The sequence below is a fragment of the Pan paniscus genome, chromosome 1, assembly GCF_029289425.2.
Source record: "Pan paniscus chromosome 1, NHGRI_mPanPan1-v2.0_pri, whole genome shotgun sequence".
Classification (NCBI taxonomy): Eukaryota; Metazoa; Chordata; class Mammalia; order Primates; family Hominidae; genus Pan; species Pan paniscus.
The window spans coordinates 200,345,531-200,360,191 of record NC_073249.2 but is presented as its reverse complement, the minus strand read 5'-3'; the positions used below and the strand labels follow the sequence as shown (position 1 = coordinate 200,360,191).

The window sequence follows — 14,661 nt, the reverse complement described above, 5'->3', positions numbered from 1 at the left end:
CAGGCCCAGCTGATTTTATTTTTTATTTTATTTAATTAATTTATTATTATTATTATTATTATTTGAGATGGAGGTTTGCTGTTATTGCCCAGGCTGGAGTGCAATGGCACGACCTCGGCTCACCGCAACATCCGCTTCCTGGTTTCAAGCGATTCTCGTGCCTCAGGCTCCGGAGTAGCTGGGATTACAGGCATGCACCACCATGCCCAGCTAATTTTGTATTTTTAGTAGAGATGGGGTTTCTCCATTTTGTCAGGCTGGTCTCGAACTCCTGACCTCAGGTGATCCGCCCACTTGGGCCTCCCAAAGTGTTAGGATTACAGGCATGAGCCACTGCACCCGGCCTATTTTTTATTTTTTATGTAGAGATGAGGTCTCCGTATGTTGCCCAGGCTGATCTTGAACTCCTGCACTCAAGCAGTCCTCCCATCTTGGCCTCCCAAAGTGCTGGGATTCTGGGCGTGAACCACCACACCCAATCGATATTTTGTTTTTAACAAATTGAAGGTTTGTGGCAACCCCGTGTGGAGCAACTACAGGCACCATTTTTCCTACAGCATGTGTTCATTTCGTGCCTGTGTCATATTTTGGTAATTCTCACAATATTTCAGATTGTTTCATTGTTATGGTATCTGTGATGGTGGTCTGTGATCAGTGAGTTTTGATGTTACTATTGTGATTGTTTTGGGGCACCACAAACTGTGCCCATATAAGATGGCAAACTTAAGCTGGGCGCAGTGGCTCATGCCTGTAACCCCAGCACTTTGGGAGGCCAAGGCGGGTGGATCACAAGGTCTAGGAGTTTGAGACCAGCCTGTCCAATATGGTGACACCCTGTCTGTACTAAAAATACAAAAATTAGCCAAGCGTGGTGGCTCGCACCTGTAGTCCCAGCTACTTGGGAGGTTGAGGCAGAAGAATCGCTTGAACCCAGGAGGCAGAGGTTGCAGTGAGCTGAGATCGCACCACTGCACTCCAGCCTGGGTGACAGAGCGAGACTCCGTCTCAGTGGTGTGTGTTTTCTGACTGTTCCACCCACCGGTGCCCTTCCCTCATCTCTCTCCCTCCCCTCTGGCCTCCCTATTCCCTGAGATAAAACAATATTGAAATTAGGCCAATAAAAACCCTACAGTGCCCCAGAACTTAAAGTATAATAAAAAAAAATAATAATAAAATCCTACAGTGGCCTCTAAGTGTTCAAGTGAAAGGAAGACTCGAATGTCTCTCATTTTTAATCAAAAGCTAGAATTAATTAAACTTAGTGAGGAAGGCCAAAAGCTAGGTCTCTTGTGTCAGCCAAGTTGTGAATGCAAAAGAAAAGTTCTTAAAGGAAATTAAAAGTGCTACTCCAGTGAACACATGAATGACAAGAATGTGGAACAGGCTGGGCACTGTGGCTCATGCCTGTAATCCCAGCTCTCTGGGAGGCCAAGGCAGGCGGATCACTTGAGTCCAGGAATTGGAAGTCAGCTTGGGCAACATAGTGAGACCCTGTCTCTACAAAAATAAAAAGTTAGCCAGGGCTGGGTGCAGTGGCTCACACCTGTAATCCCAGAACTTTGGGAGGCCGAGGCAGGCAGATCACTTGAGGTCAGGAATTTGAGACCAGCCTGACTGACATGGTGAAACCCTGTATCTACTAAAATACAAAAAAAATTAGCTGAGTGTGGTGGTGCATGCTTGTAATCCCAGCTACTTGGGAGGCTGAGGCAGGAGAATTGCTTGAACTCACAATGTGGAGGTTGCAGTGAGCAGAGATCATGCCATTGCACTCCAGCCTGGGCGGCAGACCGAAAATTCATCTAAAAAAAAAAGTGCAAGGTGAAGCAGCAAGTGCTAATGGAGAAGCTTTAGCAAATAATCCAGAAAAAAATTTTTTTTTTTTGAAGACAGAATCTCCTTCTGTCACCCAGGCTGCAGTGTAGTGGCACGATCTTGCACTGCAACCTCCGCCTCCCGAGTTCAAGTGATTCTCTGCCTCAGCCTCCCATGTTGCTGGGAATACAGGCACCCACCACAACGCCTGGCTAATTTTTTTTTTTTTTTTTGAGACGGAGTTTCGCTCTTGTTACCCAGGTTGGAGTGCAATGGCTTGATCTTGGCTCACTGCAACCTCCGCCTCCCGGGTTCAAGTGATTCTCCTGCCTCAGCCTCCCAAGTAGCTGGGATTACAGGCACGTGCCACCACACCAGGCTAGTTTTGTATTTTTAGTAGAGACTGGGTTTCACCATGTTGACCAGGCTGGTTTTGAACTCCTGACCTCAGGTGATCCACCCTCATCGGCCTCCCAAAGTGCTGGGATTACAGGCATGAGCCACCACGCCCAGCCTAATTTTTGTATTTTTAATAGAGATGAGGTTTCACCATGTTGGCCAGGTTGGTCTCAAACTCCTGCCCTCAAGTGATCTACCTGCTTCAGCCTCTCAAAGTGCTGGGATTACAGGAGTGAGCCACCATGCCCACCCAACATATTTTCAGTGTAGATGAAACAGACTTCAGTCCGAGCACAGTGGTTCATGCCTGTAATCCCAGCACTTTGGGAGGCTGAGGCGGGTGGATCACTTGAGGTCAGGAGTTCAAGACCAGCCTGGCCAATATAGTGAAACCCCATCTCTACTAAAAATACAAAAATTGGCTGAGCATGATGGCAGGCACCTGTAATCCCAGCTACTCGGGAGGGTGAGGCCGGAGAATCACTTGAACCCAGGAGGCAGAGGTTGGAGCTGAGCCTTGGAGGGAGCTGAGATTGCACCATTGCACTCCAGCCTGGGTAACAAGAACGAAACTCTGTCTGTCTCTCTCTCTCTCTCATACGCACACACACACAAACACACACACACACACACACACACACAAAAGAGCCTTCTATAGGAAGAAGATGCCATCTAGAACTTTCATAGCTAGAGAGAAGTCAATGCCTGGCTTCAGTGCTTCAAAGGACAGGCTGACTTTCTTGTTAGGGGCTAATGCAGTTGGCAACTTGAATTTGAAGCCAGTGCATTGACCATTCTGGGGAAAATCTCAAGGACTTTAAAACTTATGCCGAATCCACTCTTGCTGTCCTCTATAAATGGGACAACACAGCCTGGATGACAACACATCTGTTTACAGCATGGTTTATGGAATACTTTAGGCCCACTGTTGAGACCTACTTCTTAGGAAAAAGATTTCTTTTAAAATATTACTGCTCATTGACAATGCACATGATCACCCAAGAGCTCTGATGGAGATGTACAAGATTAATATGATTTTCATGCCTGCTAACACAACATCCATTCTGCAGCCCATGGATCAGGGAGTAATTTTGACTTTCAAGTCTTATTATTTTAAGAAATACATTTTAGGCTGGGTGCAGTGGCTCACACCTGTAATCCAAGCACTTTGGGAGGCTGAGGCGGGTGGATCACCTGAGGTTGGGAGTTCAAGACCAGTCTGACCAACATGGAGAAACCCCATCTCTATTAAAAGTACAAAATTAGCTGGGCGTGGTGGCACGTGCCTGTAATCCCAGCTACTCGGGAGGCTGAGGCAGGAGAATCGCTTGAACCTGGGAGGTGGAGGTTGCAGTGAGCCGAGATCATGCCATTGCACTCCAGCCTGGGCAAGAAGAGTGAAACTCCGTCTCAAAAAAAAAAAAAAAAGAAAGAAAGAGATACATTTTAAGGCTGGGTGCAGCGGCTCACACCTGTAATCCCAGCACTTTGAAAGGCCGAGGCAGGTGGATTACCTGAGGTCAGGAGTTCGAGACCAGCCTGACCACTATGATGAAACCCTGTCTCAAAACAAAACAAAAAACAAAGTGTATGTCCTTGGCCAAATCACTTGGCCTCTCTGTGCCTTACTTTTCTTTTTCTTTTTTTGAGACAGAGTTTCGCTCTGTCGCCCAGGCTGGAGTGCAGTGGCCTGATCTCAGCTCACCGCAACCTCCACCTCCCGGGTTCAAGCAGTTCTCCTATCTCAGCCTCCCAAGTAGCTGGGACTACATGTGCGTGCCACCACGCCTGGCAATTTTTTTTTAAATTTTTAGTAGAGACGGGGTTTCACCATGTTAGCCAGGATGGTCTCGATCTCCTGACCTTGTGATCTGCCCACCTCGGCCTCCCAAAGTGCTGGGATTACCGGTGTGAGCCACCGCGCCCGGCCTGTGCTTCACGTTTCTTATCTGTAACGCAGGGGTAATTATAGCACTTACTTTACAGGATTGTTGTGCGGGCTAAATGAGCAAGGTCAGGACTAGGGGGAGGTTAATGAGGTACTCCTCTTAAAGTACAAAATTTAAGGAGGCATCAAAAATCTCAATAATCAAGACAATAACTTTTTTTTTCATGTTTTTAAGAAAGAGGCTAGGCATGGTGGCTCATGCTTACCTGGGCACTTTGGGAGGCTGAGGAGGGCAGACAACTTGAGCCCAGGAGTTTGAGACCAGCTTGGGCAACATGGCAAACTCTGTCTCTACAAAAAATACAAAAATTACCCGGACAAGGTGGTGCGTGCCTATAGTCCCAGCTACTAGGGAGGCTGAGGTGGGAGGATTGCTTGAGCCTGGGAAGTCGAAGCTCCAGTGAGCCATGAGCATGCTACTGCACTCTAGCATGGGAGACAGAGTAAGACCGTGTCTCAAAAAAAAAACAAAAAAACTCCTTGAGCCCAGGAGTTTGACACCAGCCTGGGCAACATAGCAAGACCCTGTCTCTACAAAAATAAAAATTAAGGCCAGGCATGGTGGCTCACACCTGTAATCCCAGCACTTTGGGAGGCTGAGGCGGGCAGATCACGAGATCTAGTTGTTCGAGACCAGCCTGGCCAACATGGCAAAACCCCGTCTCTACTAAAAATACAAAAAATTAGCTGAGCTGGGTGTGGTGGCACGCCCTTGTAGTCCCAGTTACTCAGGAGGCTGAGGCAGGAGAATTGCTTGAACCTGGGAGGCAGAGGTTGCAGTGAGCCGAGATCGTACCACTGCACTCCAGCCTGGGCGACAGAGTGAGACTCTGTCTCAAAAAACAAAAAGTAGTCAGGTGTGGTGGTAAATGCCTGTAGTACTAGCTCCTTGGTAGGCTGAGATGGGAGAATCACTTGGGCCCAGGAGTTTGAGGCTGCAGTGAGCTCCACTGCACTTTAGCCTGGGCGACAGCGCAAGACCTGTGTCCAAAATAAATAAATAAATAAAATGATGATTATGATGGATAACATAATGATGTAAGGCACTGTGGGTCCTCTTCTGTCTTCAGGTCCATGGTGCACCTAGTATATTTGACACACAAAGAGAATCATATTTTAACTTCCATATGTCAGAATTTTTATCAATAACAATTATGAAATAAAACAAATAATCATGGTCAGAAAGTAAACACAGTGAAAATTTTATTTTTTATTTTATTTTTTTTTTTTGAGACGGAATCTCGCTCTGTTGCCTGGGCTGGAGTACACTGGTGTGATCTTGGCTCACTGCAAGCTCCACCTCCCAGGTTCATGCCATTCTTCTGCCTCAACCTCCCGAGTAGCTGGGACTACAGGCACCCGCCACCACGCCTGGCTAATTTTTTGTATTTTTAGTAGAGACGGGGTTTCACCGTGTTAGTCAGGATGGTCTCGATCTCCTGGCCTCGTGATCCACCTGCCTCAGCCTCCCAAAGTGCTAGGATTACAGGCGTGAGCCACCGTGCCCAGCTTTTCCCTTGTTTTTATAGTTACTGTGCTATCACTGTTGATTTCAAATTTGTTGTTTAAATGCAAGGATGTGGAGACATGAACTACTCCCAAAGTGAGCTCCCATGATTTCGACCCACTGGGAACTCTCAAACTAAAGGTGTGTAGCTGACTCCCTGTGTGCTGGGGGCCAAGCGTATAACTCAAGAGTTATCCAAATTAGCTTCCATGTAGAATATATTATTTATTAAAGGTTAGGTAATAAAAACATATGAATCTGCAGCTTACATATATTCCTAAAACTTATAGCAGTCCCAGTGCTTTGGGAGGCCGAGGTGGGAGGATCCCTTGAGCCCAGGAATTCGAGGCTGCAGTGAGCTGTGATTGTGCCATTGCCCTTCGGCCTGGCTGACAGAGGGAAACTCTGTCTCTTAAAAAAAAAAACAAAAAGAACAAAAAACAAAAACCTCACAGCAATCACAACAATTAGTACTTTGACCAACAGAGGGATCTCTTTGGGAAGGATGATTTTATCACTGACATTATTTAGAATTGCCAAGCCATGGTGATAGTAAAAAGCAGACCTACCCAGTTTCATTGATGTTTTTATTTTATCATTTTTTTTACTTTTTTTGTAGAGGTGAGGTTTCACCATGTTGCCCAGGCTGGTCTTGAACTCCTGGGCTCAAGCAATCCACCTATCTCAGCCTCCCAAAGTGCTGGGAGTACAGGCGTGAGCCATGGCAACTGGCCTCACTAATGTTTTTAAATTCTCTACAGACAAAGCATGCCTTATTTCTTGCACATGGCAGACTCACTACCACCCTTACCTGATTCACCTCTGCCTCAGGCTACCAGTTTCCCATCTTTGGCCAAGACAAAGGCCCCTTCCAAAGCTGACAACATTCCACTACTTTTTTTTTTTTTGAGATGGAGTCTCGCCCTGTCACCTAGGCTGGAGTGCAATGGCGCAATCTCAGCTCACTGCAACCTCTGCCTCCTGGGTTCAAGCCATTTTCCTGCCCCAGCCTCCCGAGTAGCTGGGATTGCAGGCGCATGCTACCATGCCCCGCAAATTTTTTGTATCTTTAGTAGAGACAGGGTTTCACCATGTTGGCCAGGCTGGTCTCGAACTCCTGACCTTGTGATCCGCCCACCTCCGCCTCCCAAAGTGCTGGGATTACAGGCGTGAGCCACTGCGCCCAGCCCTTCTTCTTCTTCTTTTTTTTTTTTTGAGATGGAGTGTTGCTCTGTCACTCAGGCTGGAGTGCAGTGGCATGAATTTTTGTCTCCCGGTTTCAAGCGATTCTCCTGCCTCAGCCTCCTGAGTAGCTGGGATTATAGGCATGCACCATGATGCCCAGCTAATTTTTGGTGGGAGTTTTAGTGGAGACAGGGTTTCACCATGTTGGCCAGGCTGGTCTCAAACTCCTGACCTCAAGTGATCCATCTGCCTCGGTCTTCCAAAGTGCTGGGATTACAGGCATGAGCCACTGCGCCTGGCCAACTTTCTTTTATTAATTCTTTCTTTTTTTAAAAAGAGACAAAGACTGCCTCTAAATCCACTCTTTCTAATTTTGGCTCCACAAGCTATTTCCAGCCAATGAACCTGGGTAAGTCAGTTCATCTCTTTAAGTCTGTTTTCTCATCTGGAAATGGAAGTAACAATCCCTACCCATGCCTTACCCCTGTGAGGGTTCCATGAAGCAGTGGGGGAGAAAAGTGTTTAGAAAGAGGGGGGCACCACCCAGGTGGCAGGTGTACACAGATGGCAGGCCTTGACAACAAAGGTGATTATGTTCTTCTGAGCTCACAAGCTGTTCCTGGATCCAGGATCTGGGAGAGGGGAAGGGGATCTGGTGGGTGCTAGACTGCAATCACTGAGAGATTTTTTTCCTTCCAGGAAAAGGCTAGATCCTCTTGGCCAAGAGGCAGGGAACTGATCACCATGACCTAGGCTGCTCTGCTGCTGTATCAGAGCCTGGCTGGATAGAGAACTTCTCTTCCAGGGGAAGGCGGCCAAGGAGCAGGGTACAAAGAAACACTGAAACCCGCTGGTTCTTGTCCTGGGAAGCACCCGGAAAAGAGCTCACCTACTTATTTAACTGTCTTCCCCAAAGAAAATGTAACTTTTTTTCTTTCTTTTCTTTTCTTTTTCTTTTTTTTTTTTTTGAGACAGGGCCTCATTCTGTCTCCCAGGCTGCAGTACAGTGCCATAATCATTGCTCAGTGCATCCTTAACATCTCAGATTCAAGCTATCCTCCTGCCTCAGCCTCCTGATTAGCCGGTACTACAGGCACAAGGCACCAGGCATTTTTGTATTGTTTGTAGAGATGGGGTCTCACTATGTTGCCCAGGCTGGTCTCAAACTCCTGGGCTCAAGCAAGCCTGCTTCAATCTCCCAAATTGCTGGAATTACAGGCATTAGCCACTGTGTCTAGCCAGATAATGTAACTTTCTAGAGCAGGAGTCAACAAACTTTTTGTGGGAGGAGGGGCTCAAACAGCAGAAATTTATTTCTGACAGTTCTGGAGGTTGGGAAATCCAAAATCAAGGTGCTGCCAAGGTTGGTTTCATTCTGAGGACTCTTCCCTTGACTTGTCATCAGCCACCATCTTGCTGTGTGCTCACATGACCACATGACCTCTTCTTTGTGAGCTTGAGAGAGAGGGAGTAAGCTATCTGGTGTCTCTTCTTATTAGGGCACTGTCTTAGTCCATCTAGGCTACTACAGCAAAATACTTTACAGTGGGCAATTTATCAAAGACAGAAATCTCTCCGAGTTCTGGAGGCTAGGAAGTCCAGGATCAGAGCTCCGGGAGATTTGGTGTCTAGTGATGGCCAGTTCCTCATACAGAGCACTTTCTATGTGTCCTCACATGGCAGAAAGGCAAGGCAGCTCTCTGGTGCCTCTTTTTTTTTTTTTTTTTTTTTTTAAGACAGAGTTTCCCTCTTTTTGCCCAGGTGATCCGCCTGCCTTAGCCTCCCAAAGTGCTAGGATTACAGGCATGAGCCACCGCTCTGGTGCCTCTTTTTTTTTTTTTTAATTTTTTTTAAATTATACTTTAAATTCTGTGCTACATGTGCAGAACATGCAGGTTTGTTACATAGGTATACACATGCCATGGTGGTTTGCTGCGCCCATCAACCCGTCATCTACATTAGGTATTTCTCCTAATGCTGTCCCTCTCCTAACCCCTCACCCCCTGAACAAACTTTTTTTCGAAAGAGCCAGCTAGTAAATATTTTAGGCTTTTCAGGCCATATGGTCTCTGTTGCAACTACTCAACTCTGCTGTTGTAGTGAGAAAGCAGCCATAGACGATACGTAAACGGAGCATGGCTGTGTTCCAATAAAACTTTATTTATGGATACTACAATATGAATTTCATATAACTTTCACATGTCATGAAATATTCTTCTTTTGACTTTTAAAATGATTTAAAAATCTAAAACCCATTCTTAGCTTGCAAGCATACAAACATAGTAGGCCAGATTTATCATGTGGGCCAGTTTGTGTGCCTCTATCCTAGAGGGCAGAGACTGTCTTCTCCTCTGCTGTATTCCTAGTGCCTAGAACAGTGCCTGGCATGTAGCTGGTGCTCAGTAACTATTTGTTGGTGATCAGCGGCTCCCTCTTCTGCCCCTTTTAACTCCAATTCCCTTCCCAACTCTTCCTGCTACTGTGTCACCTCTGCTGTCCTCTCTAATGTCAGCAACCAAAGTTGGCCTCACCCCCAGGCTCCAGGTCAGTGGTACCACTCTGTGGAGGAGCTCACTGCCTAATTCTCTGCCTTGCTCTCCTTGACCCTCTGCAGTCCTGGACCATCCCACCTGCATGCTTCTGTTCCTCCTCTTCCTCTCTGACCACTCCCTCTCTTTTTTTTTTTTTTTTGCCGATTGCAGTGACTTTATTTTAAAGGGTTTTCAGACTTACAGAAAGGGGCTTTTTAGATGGGGCTGTGTCACTATCAACCATCTTCACTGTGGAGTCCTAGTCACTATGATTTTTGTTTTGTATATCACAAAGATTCATTCAAATTGTCTCCTCTTCTATTCCTTCATAATAGGTTTACATGGTCCGAAAGTACATCCCTCCTTCTCTAGTACATTTCATTCAAACAGATGGCTGCTACTTCTCTATTGTCATTAATCTTTTCATCATCTTCTTATTCCTCTTAGCACAGTTGGGGCATAACATATTATCTTCTGTGCCTGGGGATGGGAAAATGCAGGCAGGTAACAAGAAGAGAGAAATCATCCTCCTGTGAGTGGTAGGCACTCAGGCCTGACCTGCATGAAACTGCAGGCATACTCAACCCTTTGTGTCTGCCGAGAGAAGTCTGCCATGGACCACACACCACCTGACACCAGAGCCTTGCATCAAAAAGGCCTCAAGAGAAACAGGAATGGAACTTGAATTCACAGCCTCAGGCTCAACAGCTCTTGCAGCAATTCTTGCCCTTGATGCCAACATGGCTCCCTGCGCTGAAGTTATCACTTCGACTGTATTAGTCTCTTCTGCTCTCTCATTCATCTCATAAGTTTTCTGAAGCCTTGCTCTCTTGGTCACTGCCTTGTGTTTCCTTGAACACCGCTGTAATCTGGTCTCTTGTGACATTTCAGGCATATCTTGCTGTTGTTCAGGGTAAGCATGCCTATGGACCCTCAGATAAACTTCGATTTTCTTGCCATTAGTACTCAAACTGAGTTGTTGGCACCAGTCCCGCAAAGTGTCCCAACACTCCTTATTAATGGGAGTCAAAATGGTCGGCAAGGGAAGAGCTGGTATTTTGCATCTAGCTTTTTGTGGAGCTGTAAATTGTTAATTTGTTTGAAGTAGATGACCTTGATTGTATTTCATAGGTTTCTCCAGTTTGACATCAGAAGTTGAAGAAACACTTGGTTCCATTTGTTTCATATTTGGGTCATCTTTAACTGGCAGCAATGTCAAAATCACACTTTCCTCATCAACTACTTCCCCCTCAAAGAAATTCTTCTTGCTGCTATCCAAATTTGAGTCTGACATTTTCAGCAACACCCCTGTCTTGTCCATTCGGTGATACGTTTTTTTTTTAAATTAGGCCTGGCACGATGGCTCATGCCTGTAATCCCAGCGCTCTGGGAGGCCCAGGCAGGCAGATCACTTGAGTCCAGGAGTTCGAGATCAGCCTGGGAAACATGGTGAGACCCCAGTCTCTGGGACTACAGGCGTGCACCACCACACCTGGCTAATTTTGTATTTTTAGTAGAGACGGGTTTCACCAGGCTTGACCACTCCCTCTTTGGCTTCATTCTCTACCAGCCCCTGACCACAGTCAGGGGAGTCCCTCCAGGCTGAGGCCTCATGTCTTCGCTGCACACAAGTGCAGAACCCACTCAGTGAACCCCAGGCCCCAATCTCTGGCTCTCTCCCTTCTTTGCAGGGGGAAGAATTTGGAGGGAAGGAAGGAAGTCTGTGATTGTCACCTACCATTTCTTTTCTTCTTCTTTTTTTTTTTTTTTGAGACAGAGTCTCACTCTGTTGCCCAGGCTGGAGTGCAGTGGTGCAATCTCGGCTCACTGCAAGCTCCACCTCCTGGGTTCACACCATTCTCCTGCCTCAGCCTCCCAAGTAGCTGGGACTATAGGAGCCTGCCACCACGCCCAGCTAATTTTTTGTATTTTTAGTACAGACAGGGTTTCACCATGTTAGCCAGGATGGTCTCGATCTCCTGACCTCGTGATCTGTCTGCCTTGGCCTCCCAAAGTGCTGGGATTACAGGCGTGAGCCACCACGCCCGGCTGTCACCTACCATTTCTATGGAGCAGCTATCGTGTGCCAGGTGCCACACAGGTATTTTATTGCCTGATCTCACTTAATACTCATAGCCACCTCTAGTTTTCTAAGGCACAAACTGAGGCTCAGAGGGGTTAACTGAAATACTCAAAGTCACACAGCTAGGAGGTAGCCAGACCGGGATTAGAGCCCAGGTTGGTGTGGCTCCATTCACAAGTACATTTTGAGGGCCTACAATATATCAAATGTATCCAGAGAAACAGCAGTAAACAGACAAGTCCTGCCTCATGGAGCTTTGTTCTAGTGGGAGAAACAAACAGGTAAATAAACAACAGGATTGCTAGTAAAGAGCATGCCATGAAAAATAAAAAGATAATGTAGGTTATATAGCTGATGGAGAGCTTTTTTTTTTCTTTTTCTTCAGACAGTCTCGCTCTGTCACCCAGGCTGGAGTGCAATAGTGCAATCTTGGCTCATTGCAACCTCCGCCTCCTGGGTTCAAGTGATTCTCCTGCCTCTGCCTCCCAGGAAGCTGGGATAACAGGCGTGCGCGCCACCATGCCTGGCTGATTTTTGTAGTTTTAGTAGAGACAGGGATTCACCATGTTGGCCAGGCTGGTCTCAAACTCCTGATCTCAAGTGATCCGCCCGCCTCAGCCTCCCAAAGTGCTGGGATTATAGGTGTGAGCCACCGCGCCCGGCCAAGGGGAACTATTTTAGGTAAGATAAGAAAAGGAAAGTCCTCTCCGGGAGGTGACATTTGAGCAGAGGTGTGAATGAAGTAAGAGAGTGAACCCTGAGAAATGGAGAAAGAATGTTCCAGGTGGAGGGCATAGCAGGAGCAGAGCCTGACAGGAGCATACCAGGCATGTCCAGTGATCCGCAAAGATACCCGGTGGCAGGAGAGCGGCGAACGAGGGGCAGAGTGATAGGAGAGAGTGCCCGACGGAGTGGGCCAGGGCCTGGGGGGTTCACAGACTTGGCCAAGACTTCGGATTTGTTTGAAGTGTGATGGGGGAGGCGCAGGAGGATTTCAAGCAGAAGGATGATACCATTCCCATCCCTCAGATGAGGGATGAGACAGACAAGAGACTCTGCCCCCTCCATCACTCCATCACTGCTCCATCACTGCCACCCACTGTGTGCACACTGAGCTCTCCTGGACCCCTTTCTGAACTTAGCATAGTGAAGTGATCAAGAGCACTGGCTTTCAGGTCTGAGAGAAGTGGGTTCCCAGCCCAGCTGCAATACTTACTGGCTGTCTGACCATGGGCAATCCTGTCCCTCTCTAAGCCTCAGTTTTCTCATCTGGAAAATGGGACAATAATTTTTGTCTCATGGCATTGTATCATTGGGGTGATTTGATGAGCTCTTACTTGTAAAACACTCAGCTCCAGGCAGGCTACATAGGGCTGTCTCAATAAGCACTCATAGTTTGTTACTATTATTTTTTAAATTTTTTTGAGACAGGAGCTTGCTCTTTTGCCCAGGCTGGAGGGCAATGGCTCAATCATAGCTCACTGCAACCTCAAACTCCTGGGCTCAAGCTATGCTCTGGCCTCAGCCTCCAAGTAGCTAGGACTATGAGTGCGCGCCACCATGCCTGGCTAATGTTTTTATTTTTAGTAGAAATGGTATCTTGCTATGCTGCCCAGGCTGGCCTCAAACTCCTGGGCTCAGGCAATCCTCTTGGCTCAGCCTCCCAAAGTGCTGAGATTACAGGCATGAGCCACCGCACCCCACTTGTGATTATTATTATTTAAAGTTTCAGCTCTGTTCTGGCACTTTGTAATCGCTCATTAAAGGTAACTATCATTGTGATTATTCTCCTCATCCTGTTCCACCTGTTAAAGACACATTAGCCAGGAATCCCCTTTACTGAGAGGCCAAGAAAGAATAATGATGACAGACCCTCTCCCCAGGGCAGGTCCTTTCCAGAACCTCTGCTCTTGAACATCATAGAAAAACCTCGGCCGGGCGCGGTGGCTCACACCTGTAATCCCAGCACTTTGGGAGGCTGAAGCGGGCAGATCATGAGGTCAGGAGATCGAGACCATCCTGGCTAACATGGTGAAACCCTGTCTCTACTAAAAATACAAAAAATTAGCTGGGTGTGGTGGCAGGTGCCTGTATTCCCAGCTACTTGGGAGGCTGAGGCAGGAGAATAGCTTGAACCTGGGAGGCGGAGGTTGCAGTGAGCCAAGATCGCGCCACTGCCCTCCAGCCTGGTGACAGGGAGAGACTCCGTCTCAAACAAAGAAAAAAAAAAGAAAAAGAAAAACCTTCCAGGCTTCAGCAGAGGGACCCAAAACCCGGCCCTCAGCCCCTGTCAGTTCAGCCCCCTGCTCCTTGCCAGAACTGCCTCTTTGACAGGGCGCAGAGTGGTAACCTCACTTGTGTCTAGCAAAGCCCTTTCACACTCACAAGTCACTCATTTAACAAACATCTCAAGGCCAGGCGAAACCCCGTCTCTACAAAAATCTTCTAAAAATAAAAAATAAAAAAAAATAGCTGAGTAGTGGTGCATGCCTATAGTCCCAGCTACTTGGGAGGCTGAGGTGGGAGAATTGCTGGAGCCCAGGATGTTGAGGCTGCAGTGAGCCATGATTGCACCATTGGACTCTAGCTTGGGCAACAAAACAAGATCCTGTCTCAAAAAAAAAAAAAAAAAAAAAAAAAGCTAGAATTTATCCATCACTCAGAGTGTAGCATTTCAGAGCATGAGATTAGATTGCCTGGGTCTGAGTTGCAAATTTACCATTGCATAGCTGGGTGATGTTGGACATATCATTCATTTAGTCTTTTTGAGTACCTGTGTGCCAGGCAGTGTGTCAGGTGTCAGGAAGACAATGAAGAGCCAACAAGACCCAACAGCTGCCCTCTCACAGTTTACAGTCTAATTTAAAAGCCAGATGTAGGCCGGGGGCAGTGGCTCACGTCTGTAATCCCAGCACTTTGGGAGGCTGCGGTGGGCAAATCACCTGAGGTCAGGAGTTCGAGACCAGCCTGACCAACATGGAGAGACCCAGTCTCTACTAAAAATACGAAAAATTAGCTGGTGTGTGGCGGGTGCCTGTAATCCCAGCTACTCGGGAGGCTGAGGGAGGAGAATCGCTTGAACCCAGGAGGCAGAGGTTGCAGGGAGCCAAGATTGTGCCATTGCACTCCAGTCTGGGCAACGAGGGTGAAACTCTGTCTCAAAAAAAAAAAAAAAAGCCAGATGTTAATCAAA

The 14,661-nt window shown here is 47.1% G+C and overlaps 1 pseudogene; it reads right to left on the bottom strand.

Moving 5' to 3' along the window:
* Positions 1–4,885: 4,885 nt before the first annotated feature.
* Positions 4,886–11,502, bottom strand: LOC129394725 (developmental pluripotency-associated protein 2-like; annotated as a pseudogene).
* Positions 11,503–14,661: the final 3,159 nt, after the last annotated feature.